Raw genomic sequence first — 18490 nt, forward strand, 5'->3', positions numbered from 1 at the left:
GCTGGAGGGGTGGAATGAGGTGCATCCAATCCCCTTTTCCATCATGGCCTGATCTAGATTTCAAGGTTAACTCCACAATGCCCTTGGCCAAGAGGAGGGGTCCATTCAGATGGTTGTCAGGGGGCCTTAGAATTCCATTTTTAGTTCCTCCTTCTGGCCAAGTTAGTGGCCACCAAATTTTCATTTTGTCCTGTAGTGTTGCCAGGGTGACATAGCTGTCTGCCTCATGTCCATCCTATTTTTATTGCCTGTGAACTTCAGGTGATTACCTAAGAACCTTAAGATTAATATATGGTTATTTTATCAATAATTCAAGATTTAGCTGTTTTCATTAAACCCACAATATTTACGTCTTATTGGTTTAAAAATTACACAAGCAAAGATCATTTTGTTTGTGGCTGGGCTTATAGTTTTATGATTTTTATGGCAAATTTTGACACCTTATAGTATATGGTAGAGATAAGTATGACATTGCTGGATCAATAAGTTATGTGAAGTTGAAAAGTATTTGGGCTTATTAATTTATGAGTATTCTTTAAGCTTAATCCAAATCTGTTGCCTTGTGATCAAAAACACATAACAAAATACAGGTACATACAGATAAACACACACATACGCACTCATACAAACAAAGATCTTATAGCTTTTGCTTCAGAACTCTAGGCATGAGATATTAATACAGACTCTTGGGTTTGCAAGACAATAAGAAAAAGAAATGATTGGATGCAAACAGTGGATTTTATCTTAGTAGAGAAGTAACTGCAGCTTTAAAGCAGGCAGAAAAGAAAGCAGAGAGATAGAGAACTTAGGAACTTTATAGTTGCAGGTTGACCTTAGGGCTCTGAATTTTCCTTAATGTAATTTGCCTGTCAGTTTAAAATGTGCACAAGAAAAAAACCTAATGTATGACCAGCTGGAGTATTAGAAAACCTGGCACACCCTTCCATTTATGCAACCACGTGTAAGTAGAGGAGCCATAAAACCAAATGGGGTGTCAAGGGGGGTCATTCTCCTTGTCTTTCCCCATTCTTAGATGATTTGTTTCCCATATTTTTTCTTAAAAGAAAGAACTGGGCTGTGACCTAGGTTTTTGTGTAGTGGATTGAGATGTACTGATTGTGGCCAGGACTCCACAGTGTGTTACCACTGAGTCATGTCTGCCCTGTTATATGCCTTAGTTTATCCCTCTGGAGGTCTAACACCTCTGGGAGGGCTCACAACATGAAGTCACCAAGCTCCCATACATTTCCTGGACAAGCCTTTTAAAACTAATTTTGTTAGGAGTTCCCTGCACATTGTGGGGTGGGGAATCAATCCCCCAGACACTCCCACTTAGCCCTTGGTTACCCAGGGGTGCCTTTTGGTTTAGAGGAGAAAAATGCCTTTTCTCTTTAGAGCTGAGGAAACTTAATTTCTCATTTATTACAAAAATGACCATTCATTTCCTCATGCAAATGTGCAGGCGAGCCAATTGAGATTAATTTTAGGAGGAAAGGTAATGGAGAAGACTCTAGAATGCACCTCTCAACTAGAGCTTCCAAGACCTCCTCTCAGCAGCCACAAGGTGAAAGCCTGTTCTGCTACTTGTGAAACTAATGAGAACAGAGGCAAGAAAGGTCAGATGCCTGATGCTCCAAACCCGGGCCTGGGAAGGGCAGATGAGCCAGTCACTGTCTAGTTGATACCAATCTCCTCCTTGTCCTGGATAAACCGCATGAGCGGGCAACTGGCTGCTGTTTCCAAGCCTGCTTTGTCCAAGCTGACGATGGGTGGGCTGTGCGCTTTGTCCATCCCACTGGCCACGGTGCCCAGCGGGGGCAGGGCACTGTCCCTGAGACTCACGGGGAGCTGGGGGTTGCCTACGTTCTGGATGACGGAGATCTGGTTGTTCTTTATGGCCAGCCCGTTAGTGATGGCTGCAGCATACTGGTTCCAAAAATTGAGGTCGACGTTCATTGCCCGAACTGCTAGGTCCTTCTGGAACATTTCAAAGAACTTCAGGGCATCACCCCCTAGGAGAGCCATGGGGTTCTCCACAGACAGGCGGCGGCTGCGCCTCGCCCTGGCGTTATTCCACATGTGCATCCACATGTGCACCTTGAGGTTGCCCTTGGTGGTGAAGACCGGGCCGCAGATGGTGCAGCCGACCGGCTTCTCCCCGGTTTGCGCGCTCCTGGATCTGCAGAGCCTGGCCGAGGAGGTCTTCCCGCACAACCGGCAGTTGTGCTGCTTGGGCGTCGGCGCTGCGGGGGCCAGTATGGGTGCCAGGCCCGGGCCTATCACTGCCTGAGGCCCGGCAGGAACCTGGACCCCCGCGGGCAGTGGGGGACCCTCGCCCAGCACCATGGCCCTGCCGTGGCCGTTCACTGCCGTTTTGATCACGGTGGGCGCGGCGCTGGAGACCGGGCTAGGAGTGCTTTGGCTGGGACGCCGCTCTCGGTTCAGGATCAGCAGACTGAAGGGCTCCTCTTCCTTGATGCCCGCGCGGCCGGGGGCACCTCCAAGGCCCGGGCGGGGGGGGCAGGCTGTCGGGCCTTTGGGTCTTCAGCGCGATTTCCTGTGGCTCCTCCTGGGCGCCGGGGCCGGGGGACTTGGAGCGGGGGCTCTCGCCGTTCCTGGGGGCCAGCGCAGGGCCTGCGAGAACTCGGACTCACAGGGTGGGGCTGCCCGCGCCGCGCTCTCCAGGTCGCCCACGGCCGCCGAGTCGTTGCTCAGGCGGTCGCTGTCCCCGGACCTGTTTTCCAAGGACTTGAGGCCGGCCAGCTGCAGGCAGCTCATGACCGAGTCCATCATCTTCACGTGGTTCTCCAGGCGGCGACGCTGGAGATGACCGAGGGCGGGGACTGGGGGCAGGACCCCGCGCAGGGCAGGAGCGGCTTGGACGGGCAGCGGGCCGCGTCCTGGAGCTCTGCGTCGTCCTCCATGGAGCTCTCATCCATGCAGTCGACGAAGCTGCTCAGCGTCTCTGCGTTCTTGTGGTCGCAGGCCAGCTCAGAGTCCATGGCGTCCTGGAAGCCCTCGGGCAGCGGCGTGTTGGGCATATGGCCGCCCCTGAGCACGCGGATGTGCTGCTGCAGGACCACGGCATTGGTGAACTTCTGGCAGATGGGGCACGAGTGCTGCACGCGCAGGGGCGTCTCGAGGTTGCCCTTGGTGGTGAAGGCGCGGCCGCAGATCTTGCCCGTGTGCGCCCCTTAGCGCATCTTCAGGGCGCTCTGACAGCTCAGCACCCGGTGGCAGATGACGCAATAGTGTGGGTCCGTCATCTTCCTGTCGATGTGTTCCACCAGCTACTGCAGCTTCGAGGTTTGTGACGTTTACATGGAGTCCAGCAGCCCACCGAAGGGAAACTGGGCCTTCAACTGCTCGGAGACAGCGGGGAGCCCTGGGCTGCCGAGGCTTGTGGTCGCGCTGTCCGCGGCGGCAGTGGCCGTGGGCCGGGCCTGTGCGCCTGCAGGAGCGTCCCCAGCCCTGGCGATGGTGCAAGGCAGGCCAAAAGGCTCAGCTTTAGTCAGGGGCAGCCTGCTGGGGAGTTCAGGTGGGCTTCAGGCACCACACTCCTCAGATGTTAGAGTCTGAGAGAAAAATGGGTGGAATGACAAAATGTGGGAAACCGGGCAGGCCCTTCTGGCGGCAGGGCTCCTGGGCTGGTGCTCACCAGAGCCCTGGGTCTGCCTCATGTATAGCGGCTCTTGCAGTGAGCCTAACAGGCCAAGCCTGCCCAGTGACCCTCGGCATCTCTCAGCCTAGGTTGGACAACGGCTTGAAGCAAAGGCTCAATCAGGCCCACCCTCCCAATGCAGCGTAGTTATGGCGTCCCCACTATGATCTTAGCTTTGTCTACTCCTTTAAGGTGACTAATTTTCACTTTATATGTGCCCAGTTGTGCGGTGCACATTTAGGATAGTTGTAACTACCCAGTGGATTCACCTTGCCCTCTGCCTAGACAGAGCTGATTTATCAAGACAGGGGAATTGCAATGGAGGAAGAGGAATTCACGCAGAGCCGGCCGCGGGGGACACCGGAGTTTTATTATTTCTCAAATCAGTCTCCAGGAGCATTTGTGGATCAGAGCTTTGAAGGATAATTTGGCAGGTGTGGACTCGGGAAGTGGGGAGTGCTGATTGGTCGGGTTGAAGATGAAATCGTAGGGGTTCGAAGTGAGTTTTCCTGCTGACTTTTCTGTTACTGGGTGGGATGACAGAACTGGTTGAGCCAGATTATGGGTCTGGGTGGTGTCATCTGCTGCATCAGAATGTAGGGTCTGCAAAATATCTCAGGCACTGATCTGAGGTTTTGCACCAGTAATGGTGCTCGCCAGGAGCGATTTGGGGAGGTTCAGACTCCAGCAGCCAGAGACCGAATGGCTCCTAAACTGTAATTTCTAATCTTGCAGCTAATTTGTTAGTCCTACAAAGGCAGGCTGGTCTCCAGTCAAGAAAGGGACTTTCGAGAAAGGGCTATTATTGATTTTGTTTCACAATTTCAACTGTAAACTAAATTCCTCCCCAAGCCCATTTCTGTGTATGCCCAGGAAAGAACAAAGACAGTTTAGAGGTTAGAAGGAAGACGGAGTTGGTTAGGTCTGATCTCTTTCACCGTCATAATTTCCTCAGTTATAATTTTGTTTGAATATTACCCTGATGGAGTAAATATTTTATGTGTACATTTCCCTCTATCTCTGAAATGTGTTTTGCCTTAAAGTAAACCCCGTCTGGAATAAGTATAGTTGTTCGGGTTTTGTTTTGGTTTGTTTTTTCAATAAAAAACACATAACTATTAATTTCCTTTTACAATTGTATTTATCCTGGTAGTTTAGGTCAGCATTTGTGGTACGCATTTGGGAGATGTCCAGTGGGGCGTGACCAGGGTAGTGGGGCTGTCCCCAGTGGGCAGTGGTGGAGGTGGCAGGGGTGACTTGTAGACCTGCCTCCGCACTGAAAAGTCGGGTAGGAGCAGCTGCCGCTAGAACACCCATTGCTGCACTGATGGCCTGGTCTCCTAGCTGGGAATGGCCCTCAGGGAACTGTTCCATCCTGAGGGGGGTAAGATCGAAACTGAGATGCAAATCCAATCAGAATTCATAGTGGCTTTGTGAATGTGGAAAGAGAGTTGGCAGATTTTAAATACAACTAAGAATCAATATGAGGAGGATAACAGAAAATTTAGATTTATTCTACAATATACTAGAAGTGAGTGTAAAGCTACTATAATTGTAGAGATTACCAAATTTATGCACAAGTGTCTGCAAATAGTTCAGTGATATACAAAAGAGATCAGACACTGGACAGATGAATTAAGTCAGTTCAGGACTTAATTGTAAATAGGAGTAATCCACCTTAACAGAGTGTAATCAAAAGAAACAAAAGAAAAAAAATACACTGGCTGTGATAGTTAATGCTGAGGGTCAACTTGATTGTATTGAAGGATGCAAAGTATTGTTCCTGGGTGTGTCTGTGAGGGTGTTGCCAAAGGAGATTCATATTTGAGTCCGTGGGCGGGGAGAGGCAGACCCACCCTCAGTCTGGGTGGGCACCATGTAATCAGCTGCCAGTGTGGCTAGAGTAAAGCAGGCAGAAGAAGATGGAAGGACTTGACTGAGTCTTCCAGCTTTCATTTTTCTCCTGTGCTGGAGGCTTCCTGCCCTCGAACATCAGACTCCAAGGTCTTGAGGTTTTGGACTCCTGGACCTAAAGCAGTGGTTTGCCAGGGGCTCTCGGGCCTTTGGCCACAGACTGAAGGCTGCACTGCCAGCCTCCCTACTTTGGAGGTTTTGCGATTCAGACTGGCTTCCTGGCTCCTCAGCTTGCAGATGTCCTATTGTGGGACTGTACCTTGTGATCATGTGATCAATTCTCCTAATAAACCCCCTTTATATAAATGTATATCCTATTAGTTCTGCCCCTTTAGGGAACCCTGACATACATTGGTTGAATATTCATCACTAAAAGAGTGACATGGTGTGAATTTCACCTGGATCATTAGGCCACTGGGACACTCCTCACAGCTTCTCTCCACCCCATAAACACAGATTTCTGATAGTACCAGCAGATCCAGGCCCACACACAGACAGGTCTGTGATTACCATGATGATGGAAGCTACAGAATCCTAATTCCTCACCCTGGAGGAAACAGTATGCAAGAAGGACATGCAGTGTTACGGCTGGCATGTCGGGGGTCACGTGACACTTTTGGTCACACAACTGTGCTGTTTTTAGAATAACATGGGAAAGGAATGTTGGGCAGACAAAAACAGCAGCCACTCCAAATAATTCAGGACACGACTAGGAGTAGTGGCTACGCCTGTAATCCCAGCAGTTTGGGAGGCTGAGGTGGGTGGATCACCTGAAGTCTGGAGTTGGAGGCCAGCCTGGTCAACATGGTGAAACCCCATTTCTACTAAGAATACAAAAAATTAGCCGGGTGTGGTCGTGGGTACCTGTAATCCCAGCTACTCAGGAGGCTGAGGCAGGAGAATCACTTAAACCCGGGGGCGGAAGTTGCAGTGAGCTGAGATTGTGCCATTGCTCCAGCCTGGGCGACAAAAGCAATACTCCATCTCAAAAAATAGTAGTAATTTGGGACACAGTAAAGACGGTATTTCAAATCAGTGGGTGTTATGAACCAAATCTTTTCCAAATTCTCATGTGGAAGCTCTTCCCCCTCCACTATGAGACTATATTAGGAGAGGCGGTCTTTTGGTAGGTACTTAAGGTCAAGTACAGTCATGGAACAGGATCCTCATCCTACAGAACTGCTGTTCTCAGAGGAAGGAACATCAGAGCTTTCTCCTCCTCAGAAGCACAGTAGAAAAGCCGTGTGCGGATACAGTGAGAAGGCAGCTGTCTGCAACCAGGAAGAAAGGCTTTAGAAACAAACCCATCAGCAGCACTTTGATCTCGCACATTCAGCCCCCCTCACACCTCCCAGGTAGTGTCCAGTCACCTTCAGTTCTCTCTCCTAGATGCTCTGTCCTCCCATGGGCACTCCGGTTAGGGTAGGGGTGTGGTTCTGGGTTAAGGATTGGGGTGTTAAAAGCCTTAGACAAGTTCCATTTAATAGAGTTTATTTGGGCAGAAAAAGATTCCTAAACTGGGTAGCACTCAGGACAAAAGTGGTTCAGAACCCTCCACCCCACATGGGAGAAAAAAGGAAATGACATAGAGACAGCCTTGTTGGCTCCAGTCAGCATTTGCCTTATTTGATCATGGTTTGGCAGCTTTCAGTCTGAGACTGGCTGAAGGAACCTTCGACCAAGCCTTGGCTACTTGACACAAGAATGTACACTCTTGGGTTACAGTCTGTATTCACGTTCAGTTATGTTATCGTTCACTGTGTATGGAGGCAGTTTTATGCCAAACTTGATTTAGTGATTTTCTGCTTTGGAGAGGGGGTTTTGTGACACTGACCGAAAGCACGAGCAATGACACCACCTTCTGTCGTCACCACGGTGACTTTGTTTCATCTTAGTGCAGTATTCACAATTCACAATGTCAGAATAATTAGATGATTCTCAAGTTTTCTTCAAAGTTTTGTTACGCCAATCATAATAAGACTACTGGGTGTACAAAGAATGGGCTGCATTCTAGTACGTAAGCCTTTTAGTGAGTACAGCACATTAGTGAGGCCATCATGATGGTTATCAGAAGGATAATACCAAGAAACTGAAATGCACTCCTTAAGAGGAATTTCAGCAAAGAAAACGTTAAAATCAAACAATTCAAAATGCAGGCAATAACGACAGTACTACAGTATTCAAGTCCTATTGGTTATAGTCTTTTTTTTTTTGAGACGGAGTTTCATTCTTGTTACCCAGGCTGGAGTGCAATGGTGCAATCTCGGCTCACCGCAAGCTCCGCCTCCTGGGTTCAGGCAATTCTCCTGCCTCAGCCTCCTGAGTAGCTGGGATTACAGGCACGCGCCACCATGCCCAGCTAAGTTTTGTATTTTTAGTAGAGATGGTGTTTCACCATGTTGACCAGGATGGTCTCAATCTCTTGACCTTGTGATCCACCCGCCTCAGCCTCCTAAAGTGCTGGGATTATAGGCGTGAGCCACCGTGCCCAGCTGGTTATAGTCTTTGTTGGGGTGTGATGAGCCATGGTTCACAGTTAAGTGGCTTGATTCAAAGAGTTGTTCCTGTTTTCAGTTGACCTGTGTTTTACTCCATTTGTGTTGCTATCAACAAATACGCGAGGCTGGATAATTTAGAAAGAAAGAGGTTTATTTGTCTCACAATTCTGCAGGTTATACAAGCGGCATGGTGCTGGCATCGGCTTCTAAGGAGGCCTCAGAAAAACTTACAATCATGGCAGAAGGCTAAGAGGGAACTGGCCATCACATGGTGAGTGTGAGCAAGGCAGAGAGTGGGGAGATGTCAGGCTCTTTAAACAACCAGATCAAAGAACCTGCTCATTTCCACGAGGACAGCACCAAGCATACATGAGGGATCTGTCACCAGCGTGACTCAAACACCTCCCAGTGGACCCACCTCTAACATTGGAGGTCACATTTCAACATGAGATTTGGAGGGAAAAAGGCATTCAAGCCATATCAGTGGGGTAACACAAGTCAGAGTAACCTGTACTAAAGGAAACATAAAAATGAGAAAAACTTGGAATAGTCAAGCTTGCCACCCATCATTCAGGAAGCCTACAAATCAGCCACTTGCTGCTCCCAAAAGCACATCATATGTTTCTTTCCCCTGAAAAATTCCCTGAATGTATTCAGTGGCAGTGTTTAGAGAAACAGTATTACTGGCCACCTTTTAAATGAAGTTCTCTGTAGTAGTAAAATCAGGGAAAAGATAAGTGGAACTTTCCGTTTTGTTCAGCACCATATACAAGCCCCCAGCATGGGCAAAGTGATGATTGAAAGCTGTGTCGTGTTCCATCAAGTGTTTTTGTTGGACACAAATGTTCTTATCCATCAGTTGAAGGGTGGCCTCTACCTGTTTAAATCTCTGTGAAGTCTGACTGGCCTCCAAATCCAAATTTTTTCCCAACTTACAGATTAGCTTTAAATTCTGCACAACTGGCACCCCACTACCACCAAGTGTGAGGTCCCCAGAACCCCACTGGAACCTTGTCTCAGTGGAAACTAACCCATCTTCATCTATTTCAAGGTTGGTAGTAATTTTAGTTATTGACTGCTTTGACCTCTGATTGTGGGAAATATTATGGGAATTTTCAAGGAAAGTTATTTAGAAGGCAGGACAGAGCCAGGTTAAATAACAACGTCCAAATCAGCAAGAAGACAGAGCAAAGCAAATTCTCTGTGGAGCCAGGAGATGTCCTAGAAGCTAATGGCACATGAACGGAGCTCAGTTGCATCAGCCTAATCCTAAATTGGCCTAGCTCCTGATCAAGTTGCAGGGGGAAACTTACTTTTGTGTGGTCCATTTACAGCTGTCCAACCTGCAATGTGCTCCAGGTGGAGCAACTGTAAGATGTCAGAGCTAGCAACAGCCTAGGTCCCTGAGGCACTCTGTGGAGTACCACATATCCCTCCATGACCTGCATAGGAAGGTGAATGTTAAATAAGTTCTTTTCTGAAAATTTCAAAAACTATACAAAACAAATACAACCATTCATCATTTCTCAAAATTGTCCCAAGAGCATACAAATAAAGTTTTACTCACATGCAGCAACTCAAGGAGTTGCAGATAAGACGAACATAGAGAGATCCACAGACACACCATAGTCATGATGCTGAAAGCTGAAGACACATGGGAAATGCTGAAAGCAGAACGTGAGATAAAGAAAGAGAAGCCATTGAATTTCAAAGGGATCCTCTAAAACTGTGAAATAGGAGGAATCGCAATGAGATTAACAGCTGACTTCTCAGCAGAAACAATAGAGGCCAGGAAGAAAGGGAATAACATGTAATGATGGAAGAAAAAAATCCTGTATTCAGCACGGCCATGGTTCAGAAATGAGAGTGAAACAGAGACATACCCAGATTAACAAAACTGAGATAATGTGTTGCTACTATACCTATCTTATGAGAAATATTAAAAGAAGTTATTCAGGCTGAAAATGATTACCCCAGAAAATAATTCAAATTTACACACACACACACACACACACACACACGCACGCACGCACACACACACCAGTAAAGGTAAATATGAAACTATAAAACTAATATATTTTATATTATGAAAATAATAAAAGGCAATATAAATGCATATTTTTCTAATTTTTCTCTTGAGTTAGAAAGCAATTTATAAAACAATGTCTATCCAATGTATTGCTTATCCTGTGATATAAAAAATTTAATATGTTTGCCAATAAGATATCACAGGACAAACAACTCTAACTGAGGTGAGCGGGAACAAAGCTGTATTGGGTTAAGACAACAACTTCGTATATCAGACTACAGACAATGCAAATCCATAAAACCAAATGAGGAGAATCATAAATGATAAATAAGAGGTTAACTTAAAATTTTAAATATTTATGTGCTTTTCCTTTTTTCTCTCAGCTTCTTCAAAGACATAGTTATGTGAAGTAATAATTATAACAATGTATTGGCCAGGGGTGGTGGCTCATGCCTGTAATCCCAGCACTTTGGGACGTCGAGGTGGGTGGATCATCTGAGGTCAGGAGTTCAACACCAGCCTGACCAACATGGAGAAACCCCGTCTTTACTAAAAATACAAAATTAGCCGGGCGTGGTGGTGCATGCCTGTAATCCTGGCTACTTGGGAGGCTGAGGCAGGAGAATCGCTTGAACCCAGGAGGCAGAGTTTGCAGTGAGCCAAGGTTGCGCCATTGCACTGCAGCTTGGGCAACAAGAGCAAAACTCTGTCTCAAAAATAAATAAATAAATAAATAAATAAATAATGTATTGTTGAGTTTTTAATATGTATAGATGTAACATAAATAAGAATAATACCTTAAAAAGGTACAATAAGAAGGGCATAGAACTACACAGGATACAAAGCTACAAAGGGTGTGGAGCAATGTAGGGTAATGTTTTTGTGTTTAACTGAAACTATTCTGAATTAGCGTGAGACTGAAGCCGATTCTGATAGGTTAAGATGTACAATATAAGTCCCAGAACACTAACTAGGATAATAAGCCGAAGATAGAGTACTAAAATCATTAAAGACATTTATTTGCCAGTTTAGAAAATATTCGCTGTTTGCAAAAGGAAGCAGAAAACAGGAACTGAAGAATGAAAAGGACATATGAGGAATAAAAAACAAAAATGAAATTTCAGACATGAATCCAACTTATCAATAATAATCTTAAATGCAAATTGATTAAACAACCTAATCAAAAGTTAATTCCTGTCAGACAATAAAAAATAAGATCCTTTATGCTATCCACAGGAGTACCATTTTAGATTCAAAGATTAAATAGAATCAAAGGATGGAAATGCATATATCAGGCAAAGAAAAACCCTGAGAAAGCTATGCTAAAGTAGCTATACTGATATCAGACAAAATGAATTTTAAAACAAAAAAATTGGCCGGGCACGGTGGTTCACGCTTGTAATCTCAGCACTTTGGGAGGCAGAAGTAGGCAGATCACGTGAGGTCATGAGTTCTAGACCAGCCTGGCCAACATGGTGAAACCCCTCTCTACTAAAAATACAAAAATTAGGTGGGCATGTGCCTATAATCCCAGATACTCAGGAGGCTGGGGCAGGAAAATCTCTTGAGCCTAGGAGGTGGAGGTTGCAATGAGCTGAGATCACATCACTACACTCCAGCCTGTACGACAAGGGAGAAACTCCATTTCAAAAACAATTTTTTTTTAGAGATACTGTGGGACATTTTACAATAATAAAATGGTCAATCCATCAGCAAGAAAGTACAAGTATAAACATATATGCACCCAATTAAACATCACCAAGGTATATGAAACAAAAACTGATGGAAATGACAGTCAAAATTGATGATGGCTGGGAACTTCCATACTCCACTTTGACTAATGGATAGAAAAGCTAGGCAGAAGAGCAACAAGGAAACAGAAGACTCAAACAGCTTCATAGTCCACCAGATCTGAAAAACACATGCAAAACATTCCACACAACAATGAGAGAAGGTACATTCTTCTCAAGGACGCATCAACATTGTCCATCATAGACTCTACGCTAAGCCATTAAAGGAACTGAACAGCACCTACTCCAATCACAACAGAGTGAGCCTAGAAATTAATATCAAAAAAGTGAAGAAACTCAAATATGTGGAAATTAAACAGCACACGCCCAAATTACTAGCCAAAGAAGAAATCAAAACAGAAATTTGAATATATACTTAGAGAAATGAAAATGAAGTCACAACATACAAAACTTAATGAAAGACAATCAGAGCCATGCTTACAGGGAAATTTATTGCTGTAAATACATGTAATAAAAAAAGAAAAAGATTTCAAATCAATAACATAACTTTTGACCTGACACTGGAAAAAGAAGAGCAAATGGAAGCTAAAGTAAGCAGAGGAAGGAAATAATAAAGATCACAGCAGAGACCAGTGAAACAGAATAGAAAAGCAGTAGAGAAAAACAGCGAAACCAAAAGCAGATTCAAACAAGCTTAACAAATTGACAAACCTTATTGTCATGAAAATGTATTTCGGGTCCATGACTAAGAAGTAGTGAGTTGTAGGACACAGTAACTGGAGGACCAGGATAACTGCTGTTGCTAGGAACATCTCCCCTGCTTTCCCCCACCTTAAAAGTGTTGACCGGATTGCAGGAATCCCAAACAATTCCTTTAAGTAGAAAGTAAATAAATTAAGGAAGCAATTTAGATGGCTTTATTTTTCTTTTTTCCCTTTTTCTTTTCATGATATAAAACGTTAGACAGGCATGCACTGCAAGTGTGGGGATCTGCCTCACCTTTTTGTTGCCCACGACTCTCTCAGCACCTGCTCCAGAACAAATCTTTGACTGTCTGCCAGACTGGAACAGACTGTCTCTTTCTTTGGTCTGAGCTTCTTCTCCATTACGTAGGACCGTTCTCAGTTCTGGCAGCGAGTTTTCCTAACATTTTTCTAGACTGACTAAGAAAAATAGAGAGGAGAAAACTCAAGTAGCTAAAATCAGAAATGAAAGAGGATAAATTACTACCAGCATTGCAAAAAGAAAAGAACATTTAAGGAAAAATCATATGAACAGTGGTATGCCAATATATGAGGTAATTTAGATACAATGGAAAAATTCCTAGACACAAACCAGTGACACCGATGCAAGAAAAAAATAACCTGACTGGACATAACAAGTAAAGAGATTTAATTATTAATCAAGAAACCACTTCACACGAAGAAAAGCCCAAGCCCAGAAAGTTCACTGGTGAATTCTGTCCAATATTTGGAGAAGATTTAGGATCTATTCTTTCCAAACTCTCCAAAAAATAGAAGTGATAGGGACATGTCCCAACTCCTTCTATGAGGCCAGTATTACCATGATAGCAAAGACATACAAAGACATCACGAGAAAGGAGAAATTCAGACCAATATATCTTATGAATACAGATGCAAAACTCTTCAATAAAATACAAGCAAACAATACAGCAACATGTAAAATAATTATACCTCATGACCAAGTTGGATTCATCCCAAGTATACAAGGTTGGATAGCAGCCAAAAATTATTTAATATAATACACCTTATCAATAACAATAAGCAAAACCACAGCATCTCGATAGTTGCAGAAACAAAATCCAACATCCTTTCATGATGAAATATTCACCTAAGAAGGAAAGAAGGGAACATCCCTAAACTAATAAAGGGCATGTGAAAAGCCACAGCCAATATCATACTTAATGTTGAAAGCCTGTATACTTACGTCCTAAGATCAGGAACAAGATAGATATATCCACTCTCACAACATCCGTTCATCATTGTGCTGGAGGTGCTAGCCAGGACAATTTTCAACAGAAATAAATACAAGTGGCAGGGGCACTGGCTCACACCTATAATTTCAGCACTTTGGGAGGCCGAGGCAGGCAGATCATGAGGTCAGGAGATCGAGACCATCCTGGCCAACATGAAACTCTGTTTCAACTAAAAATACAAAAAAATTAGCTGGGTATGGTGGTGCATGCCTGTAGTCCCACCTACTCGGGAGGCTGAGGCAGGAGAACGGGAGAATTGCTTGAACTCAGGAGGCAGAGATTGCAGTGAGCTGAGATCGTGCTGCTGTACTACAGCCTGGAAGCCAGTGTGAGACTCTTGTCAAAAAAAAAAAAAAAAAAAGAGAGAGAGAGAGAGAAAACAAGCTACTTAGATTAGAAAAGAAGTGGGCCAGGAGTGATGGCTCACTTGAGGTCAGGAGTTCGAGACCAGTCTGGCCAACATGGTGAGACCCTGTCTCTACTAAAAATACAAAAATTAACTGGGCATGGTGATGTGTGCCTGTAAACTCAGAGACTCAAAAGGCTGAGGCATGAGAATCACTTGAAACCAGGAGGCCGAAGTTGCAGTGAGTCGAGACTGTGCCACTGCACTCCAGCCTGGGCAACAGAGCCAGACTCCATCTCAATAAAATAAAATGAAACAAAATAAGATAAAAAGAAAAGAAAAGAAGTGGAACTGGAAAAGTTCCCTTACCTCCTTGCAGGGCATGCAATGGGGGTGTGGATCCTTTGGTACCCCGACATTCAAACCTCTAGGAGCATGCAGACAGGCAGGTTGTGGGTCTCCAACTCCACTGCAGTGTCTAGGGGTGAATGTTTACAGCTTCTGAAGCCCCAGCAGGGTTACAGGGTGCTCTTTTAGTTTAGCTTTCCCTAGGTGGCTTGTGCTAGTCAATTCAACTAGACTTATTGCAAGGACAGAGGGCTTTCTGTATCCTGGAGTTTCTTGCTTTGGTGTACCGGAAGAGTCAGCTCACACGTGGGCTTGGAGAATGAGTTTGAGGTTTTATTGAGTGGAAGTTCTCATCAGATAGATGGGAGCCAGAAGGGAGACAGAGTTGGAAGGTGGTTTTCACCTGGAGTTGGGCAGCTCAGCAGCCAGGGATCTTCTCCTACCACCCCAGCCAAACTCTGTGTCGTTTCTCAGGTGGATGACCTGCCAGCCTGCTGGCATCTGTCGGTGTGCTCTTCTGCCTGCATCCTCTTTATGTCCAGCCGCTGTGTTTTCTTCTGCTGATGCATTCCTCTCCACGTCCAGCCACTTGTGTCTCTCCCTGCTAGGGTCTTGGGGTTTTTATAGCACAAGATAGGGGCATGGCAGGCCAGGGTGGTCTTGGGAAATGCAACATATGGGGAGGAAAGCAGAAATACCTGTCCTCACCTAGGTCTGTGGGCACAGGCCTCAGTGGGGTGAGCCCTAGCCAGGGACAACACCATCCTCTACCCAGCACTTCCCTGTCCCCCTTTCATATCAGAAGTACAATTATCGTTATTCATAGACGACATGATCTCATAGTTAGAAAATCATTAAAAATTCACTGAAAACTGTTAGAACCAATAAACAAGTTTAAGAAATAACAGAATACAGATAATATATAAAAATGAATTTTATTTCTGTAAACAAGGAATGAACAATCCAAAGATGAAATTAAGGAAGCAATTGTAGTTACAGTAGAATTAAAAGCAAAAAAGTTAGGAATAGCTTACCAAAAAGTGTAAACTGGAACACCTGAATATATAGCGAGTGTCAGAAACACCATGTATCATCCATGGGCCTGATCTCCTTGGCTCTGAGGAGTTTATCTTCACGGAGAGAGGAAAGGGATTGTGTTCTTGGCTTTACTCTTATTAGAGGTGAGTTCAGGGTAAGATCTATACATTCAAATATGTATTACTATATCCATTTTTATGGATAGAAGTCTGAGGCCCACAAAGAGAGGAAATGACATTCCATATTGTAGAAGGTGAAATATCAGGCACTGATTTCCCCTATGTAACCCCCACCAATTATCCTGTATTTAAAGGATTCCCAGATACCATACCAATATCTGTTCAAGAGAGAGGCCTGAGATCCAGGTGTCTGAGGAAAGAAAGCTAGGAATGCCAAAGTCTCAGGCAAGAGTGCCCTGGGAAGATCAAGGCTGACTTCCCTGGATCTGCAGAATAGTAACTGAAGGGCAATTGTAGGATCAGAAGACAGATAAACTTGAAAAAGGCAGGGCATACATTAGGAAAAGAGAAAACCAGGGATAGGCCTTGGGCAAGAGTGAAGCCTCTCACACCCTCTATCCACCCATCCCTAAGCTTTATTCCCTTTAACCCACCCCATTCCTCTTCTCAAGCCCATATCAACCCTGATCACTCAAATTGGGCATTTTTCCCTGTTTGAAGAGGAACTTCAGTGGTAATGGAAGCTCTGAGGAACCCCTATGCCTAGATTTCAGCAGAAAACAGAAAAAAAAAAAAAAAAAAAAAAAAAGAGGGCAAAGTTCAGGTCCATTTCACACAAACAAGAAGTAAAGATTAGATTGATAAATGGGTGGATGGATCTTGGGGAATCTCTGGCGAATAAAATTCAGACACTTGTAGTGTAAATTGGCACAAGGACCCTGGCATGCACCTACCCTATGACCCTGCTATTGTATTGCAGTGTGTACCCTAGAACATGTTTCCAACTGTGCAATAAAATCCACCGAAGCTCACACCTGTAATCCCAGCCCTTGTGAAGGCCAAGGTGGGCAGATCACTTGAGGCCACAAATTTGGGACCAGCCTGGTCAACATGGTGAAACCCCGTCTCTACTAAAAATACAAAAATTAGCCAGGTATGGTGGTGCGTGCCTGTAGTCTCAGCTCCTGGGGAGGCTAAGGCAGGAGGATCGCTTCAACCCAGGAGGTGGAGGCTGCAGTGAGCCGAGATCTCGCCATTGCACTACAGCCTGGGTGACAGAGCGAGGATCCATCTCACATACACACACACACACACACACACACACACACACACACAGATGTTTGTTCAATAACAGCAACATCTATATCAGAACTTAAAAAAAAAAGGAAGGTAACATAATCGCCTAGCTGGCCCGCATTCAAATTTTCCCACTATTCTCACAGTATGCCTGGTTGTCAAACAGATTTAATAAAGAACCAGATTCCACGTCTGTCAGGCGGATAGACTCCAATCCCGATCCATCCTCGGCTCTTGCTTAGAAAAGAACTTCCCGCCTCAGTACCGCAAGGTCTCTTGGGAAACGCAGTTTCGGCTCCCAATGACGTCACCAGCACAGGATGGTGGGAAGGGCCTTTTGGATTCCTTTGCACATGCACCGCCCCACCCACTTCCGCAATCTTCCGCCTGAGAATCTCAGCTGTTACTGCCATTGAAAGGCGGCTCTTCAGTCTCTGAGGTGGGTGTCTTCGTCCCTGCTAGTTGGTGGTAGGATGAAACAGGAACTGGCGGGCTTGGGGGCGCCCTAGGGAGACGGGACCGACGTGCCACAGTTGATGGGAGCAGAGGCGTGGGCGCATCCCGGGAGGGCGGGACCTGATGTACAGGTGAGTGTAGCGGACTCGGGCGGGGGCTGAAAGGGCGGCGCTGTTGGGAGGGCGGGCGTGGGGTCCTGGCTCTGAAGCCAGTTCCAGAAGCGCCGGAGACGGGGAGCGAGGCCAGTGGCGCGGGGACAGGGTCTGCAGGCCGCTGAGCCTGGAAGCCCTGCGGGAAGGCCGTGCTCCGGCGCTCCATGGACCTTGTGGTAACCTGCGCGGCGTTCCGTGCACCCCCCTGTAAGGTCAGCATGCGGACGGTTTTAGGGAGATGCCCCTCGTTCCCAGAGTAGCGCGTGCACAGTCTAATAAAATCTTGGCGATTTTATTAGTTGGGTTTCCCAGTGTCTCCTCAGCAAGTGAAGATTCTGCTTGTGTCACCTTCCTACCCGTCCCGTCCCCACTTTATAGGAGTTTATACAAGATCTGGTTTCTGGGGAAGATGGGGTCTCAGATGATGGTCCTGTTTTCTTTGTAATAAAGTAGGTGTTGCAAAGTTTGGAGGAGGGCACCCTTTAGGAATCCCACTTAAACACTCCTCTGGACTCTCTCACTGGTTCCTCAAAGCAGAGAAGTGGTACAGGTGAAGAGCCCAGCTTGTATGACCCGAGCAATTATTTTCCCACTCCTCAGAGCGCTCAAGGTTTGGTTGATAATACCTTATCCAGTAGCTCTCAAAGACTGGGTGGTAGCAGAAGGTTTGGACCAACTTTCAGATGGAAGAGGCGAATTTGGCTGAGAATGACAGGCAAGGGCCAAGGAGATGTTACTTATTGTAGGTGACTTAACGGTGGTCTTAGGTGGGAAAATAACCTGTTATACCTGAGAGGATCTGTTTAGAGTACTCTGTAAAGACTCTTTCATTCCTTCAGTCTTTTCTCATTGTTTCCAGTGTCTGAGCTTTCTTCAAAGTAGTCTGGGGGCGTGGTGGTTCACGCCTGTAATCCCACGACTTTGGGAGGCCGAGGTGAGGGGATCACCTAAAATCGAGTTCGAGACCAGCCTGGCCAACATAGTGAAACCCCATCTCTACTAAAAATACAAAAATTAGCTGGGTGTGGTGGTGCACACCTGTAAT

The 18490-nt window shown here is 45.6% G+C and overlaps 1 protein-coding gene and 1 pseudogene across 15 annotated transcripts in view; one reads left to right on the top strand and one right to left on the bottom strand.

Moving 5' to 3' along the window:
• Nucleotides 1–719: 719 nt before the first annotated feature.
• On the bottom strand, nucleotides 720–12959 carry LOC100395396 (sal-like protein 3 pseudogene; annotated as a pseudogene).
• Nucleotides 12960–17214: 4255 nt separating this feature from the next.
• Nucleotides 17215–18490, top strand: part of LOC128932312 (uncharacterized) — a 68917-nt gene continuing 67641 nt past the window's right edge. For 11 of the 15 annotated variants that reach the window (XR_013519565.1, XR_013519552.1, XR_013519566.1 and 8 more), the window contains exon 1: nucleotides 17215–17276. The gene's annotated coding sequence lies outside the window, so the exon portion shown is untranslated. Of the gene's footprint in view, nucleotides 17425–18490 lie in introns of all 15 variants that reach the window. The other 4 variants (XR_013519562.1, XR_013519555.1, XM_078329535.1 and 1 more) reach the window with 1 other exon arrangement.

This window comes from Callithrix jacchus, chromosome 1 (genome assembly GCF_049354715.1).
Source record: "Callithrix jacchus isolate 240 chromosome 1, calJac240_pri, whole genome shotgun sequence".
NCBI lineage: Eukaryota > Metazoa > Chordata > Mammalia > Primates > Cebidae > Callithrix > Callithrix jacchus.